Genomic DNA, 4346 nt, shown 5'->3' on the forward strand with positions numbered 1-4346 from the left:
AGAGGACGTCCTGAAGACACATACACCACCAAATTGCACACTGAGCATTTGATAATTAAGACAAATGGACTACCTAGTTATTCGCTGATCAGAACAATCCTGTTTATTCTTCTTCACTGTGTCTGGAGAAAATAAACTATAAAATATGACTGAGGCAGATTGAGAAACACTGTAACAAAGAAATTTAACAATCTCACTTGCCAAATATAAAGAAAAAATTCTCAGCTGCTGATAGCACAGGTGACAGTCTTCAGTACTACAAACAGTCAATCACTCGTAGCTTCAGATTTATTCATAGATATTGCCTTTCAGTTTTGAGGACCAGTCCTGACACTAGCTGTCAAATGATCCTCTTCATGTTGTGAAAATTACAGTGATTTTTGACGCATGTCCCAGCTTGTAAAGTGTACGTCCATTGATTTCTCGAAAGACAGCCAGCTGGCCTTAGCCACCCCACTAAGCAGAAAAATAATAAAGGAATGTGAGTGTGAAATAAAACTCTCTACTTTACAGGAACCAGATTGCCAAATCTGCGCAAAGCACATCCTTCTTTCCACAGACTTTAAAAAAAGCTAGAAGGAGGGGGTGGGGAGGGGTCCGTAATTCTGTATTTGATAAAAAAACACGACACCATAGGCATCAATTTAGCCTACGTGTTATATATATATATATATATATATATATATATATATATATATATATATATATATATATATATCAGAATAATATATCAGAATAATGAATAAAAAAAACGTTCCACAACAAAATTCTAACTCGCGACTACCCGCGGAGACAAGGTGCCTGACGTCCACGCACTCCTCCAGACTTTACCAACCGTTCGCTACAATGTTGTAGGTGATTCATGTGGTCGTTGCGATAGAGGATGCGAGCGTCGGTGCATGTGTCAGGTTACGGCAATTGCATGTGTTGTACGATTCAATCACCACAACGCAACTGATAACCCCCAGTTTCCACACATCAAACACTTGTGTGCCGTTAACATGTACAGCGCTGTGAGCGTGAAAAAAACCAAATCGGTCACGGCGATAGCATAGCAGGACACACGATGCGATACTCTTTGCGTCCGATATCCGCGAAGTCCAAAGCGCTTTGCGTGGCCACGCCGGCGAGATGCGACGTAACGAAGGCCCACGCGCGCGTGCGCTGGGTCACGTCAAGTGGGTCGCGTACTACAGTGTCTAGAAAAATACTGCCTAGTATGCTGAGCGTGCGCATTTTGAACGAGGTAGGGTGGTCCCTCACGTGATGACTTCGTGCAGTTGCCGAAGGCGGCACTGCGAGTCGAGTGGGTGCCTGAACGTGCGAAGAAGTTTTCGCGTCCATTTGCTGCTGGAGCCTCGCTACGAGTAAGATGAATGTTTGACAGCTGTTATCGGTGGTATTATGAAGTTTGATGATACCAGATGTGAGCAGCAACACACTGAGATGTTAAAGGCTAAGCAGCAATTCAAAGAAAGGACATGTTTTGTGCCGCTGTGTCGAAGTGGTTATTGGTCGAACGAGGAAAGGGTGTCTTTGTTCACCGCATCGATGGACCGAGCACAGCTTGCAGATTGGGAAAGCAGGATCAAGAGGGCAGACAGAAGGCTAACGCCGAAGGCTGTCGTTTGCGAACGACATTTTGAGAGCGACATCATCGAACAATCTTTTCACATTACGGTGAACGGTGTCACGAACCAAATCGCCCGAGAGAAGCCGCGCCTGAAGCCCGATGTTGTCCCTACAGTTTTCGCAAATTACCCAACACATCTTGTACCTAAGAAGACAGTCAAAAGAAAAGTTCGAAACCTCTGTGACCAAGGACCGGCACCTAAATACAGAATTGAAATATCGAGTTGACGTCCTCCGAGTCGTGATCTGCAGTCGACGATGGCGATACGGGGGTTGACTCTCATTGCGTCGCGCATGGGGGTGCATTGGAAGAACTCCAGCGTGTCCATGCCGAGCAGACATACCTTGCTGCAGGACCAGTTCGTAACGGTGAAGAAACACCGCTATCGCCATGCCCAAGTTAAATTCGACACCCGTTTGATGGACTTTTGATTCCGGTGACTTGGATGAAGTTACCTGCGGCGTCAAGTGACACTGTAACTTTTGTCTGTTGCGAGACCGAAGCTGGTGACTACTCAAAACTTTTCATTGAAAAATGGTGACTTTTAGAAAACCCTTGCGAGAGCGCGGCACTGTAGTTGCCACTGTTTACTTCCGAGGAAAAGAAAAAGAAAACCACGTGCTCACAGCCCGCCATGAGGCAGAAGCACTGATCAAAGAAGTTGCTTTGCCTCACCTCTGCAATGGATGTGGCATGATACCTGTTGCCGGCGGGTAAACTTCATACAAAGGTATGTACTTTGCAGAGAAATGCTTGCTGACTACTGATGTAAGAGCAAAGTCGTGCTTCCTTTGCAAATATTTACGAAGGCTATCACAGAACAACATGTATAGGAGAAAAAAGACGACAGATCTGTGCCCTGACAAAACTAAATGCAAGAATCTTTCTCGTGTTTGAGAAAGACACAAAGGAGCCTGGCCCATGTTCAGCAAGTGACTCAAATGAAGGAGCAAAACAATGCACTGAAAAAAGAAGCTCTAGAGGCAAAGATACAGTCACTGCCTGAGAAACAACAGCTAGCTGTGAAAACTTGTTTTCTGGCTGCAAGACGAAAGACCTTCAAAGGCATGACCTATGATGATGAATGGGTTGTTTAATGCTTGCTAATGAGAATGCGAAGCCCAAAGCTTTAAGAGCATATTCAGAAGCAAAGTATTATGGTTCTGCCTGGAAGAAGTTGCTTGCAGAAGTATCTGCAACGATTTAAGGGTGGCTTTGGTCTGAACGCTAGAGCATTTGAGGCTTTAAGCGAAAAGACCAAAAGCATGGACGCCTTCAGACGTCATAGGGGCCTGTTTGCGGACGAGAATAAACCCTCGAAACATCTCAACGTGAAGGCAGCTGATAAGTTCCGCACCATTAATACCGTTAGATTGTCCTAACTTCACATTATTCCTATATTGAACGTTGTAAAGCAAGATTGTATTTTATTTGCTACATTTTCACAGCCTACCTGCTGCGTGAGGTATATAGTGCATTTTTAACTTTTTACTGAACCACACAACCAGTAACCACAAATGTGTGCTTGCTGACCATGAGATCGTTGTGCTGTTTCAACCCTAAACTGGTACGTTGTTTCAAAAAGTTTACTGTCAGAAACATAACACCATCAACATTGTAATCCCACGTAATCAATGATCTCGCCCATTTCTTTAGGGAATTGGACACAAATACTTGGCGTATTTGCCCCAAGAGGCAATGTGAAGGCAACCACACTTGCAAAAAGCATAGTCGAATGCACCATCTTCGCTGAACAAGCGGGCTTGTATGTCGAATCCGTGACTTTTGATGACGCCAGATGGAAGAGAAGCATGTGGCAGATCTTTGGCATACATGATGAGCAAACTATTAACATCATTCTCTTATTAGTAATGTCAGCCAGGCAGTGTACAGCTTAAAAGAAATGGTTTAGTTACTCAAATTCGGCGTGTAGTCATCCAACAAGCTCTCTTGATTTTAAGCGCCTCTAAATATAGAGGCGCCTAAAATGTGTATGAATTTTAGGTCGAAATGAATTATTAGCAAAGAATTTGTAATTTTTGTTGTCTTACCAATATATTTAAAATATAAGATGTCATGCACTCCTGCTGCAGGAATTAAATGTGCTCCTATATTTTATTAAGTTAAAATTCTTAAGTTTAGCATATGTATTGTCAATCTGACGCTGGCTATTTGAAAGCTCTGTTTTCGCATCGTTTTGTACTTAACTATTGTACAAAAAAATATTTTATTAGGTTGAGCTAGTTATCTGAGGAGCAGCACGAAGCACCCTATGGACCCCAAAAGACAGCTTTTCTTTGTCTCAGACTTTCCGCATCTTCTGAAAAATTTGCGCAATAGTTTTTTTTTAAATTCAAGGGTTACCTGATTCCGTCTGGCCACGTTCACTGTGGCATTATCAAACAGCTTGGAAATCGGACCGTGAAATTGTTACACTGAAAGCTATGCCAAACATAACCAATGCACACCTGAACCCAAATGCTTTCGAAAAATTGAGAGTAGATTTAGCGTTCCAACTTTTCAGACATCAAGTGATCAAATGGCTCTATGTGCATAGGAAGCGTATTGATTCCGTGTACACGAATGTGCAACCAACAGCTGAATTCATCAAGCGAATGAATCGGCTTATTCGAATAAAGACCTCAAGGACTAGTACAAAAGCACTGAAGCCTGGTAAGGTGGATGAAAAGTTTCTAGAAGATTTTCTAGATTA

General features: G+C 42.9%; 1 pseudogene; it reads left to right on the forward strand.

Annotated features, from left to right (window-relative positions):
- The first annotated feature begins 2036 nt into the window (after positions 1–2036).
- On the forward strand, positions 2037–3015 carry LOC142775412 (uncharacterized; annotated as a pseudogene).
- Positions 3016–4346: the final 1331 nt, after the last annotated feature.

This window comes from Rhipicephalus microplus, chromosome X (assembly GCF_043290135.1).
Source record: "Rhipicephalus microplus isolate Deutch F79 chromosome X, USDA_Rmic, whole genome shotgun sequence".
NCBI classification, from domain to species: domain Eukaryota; kingdom Metazoa; phylum Arthropoda; class Arachnida; order Ixodida; family Ixodidae; genus Rhipicephalus; species Rhipicephalus microplus.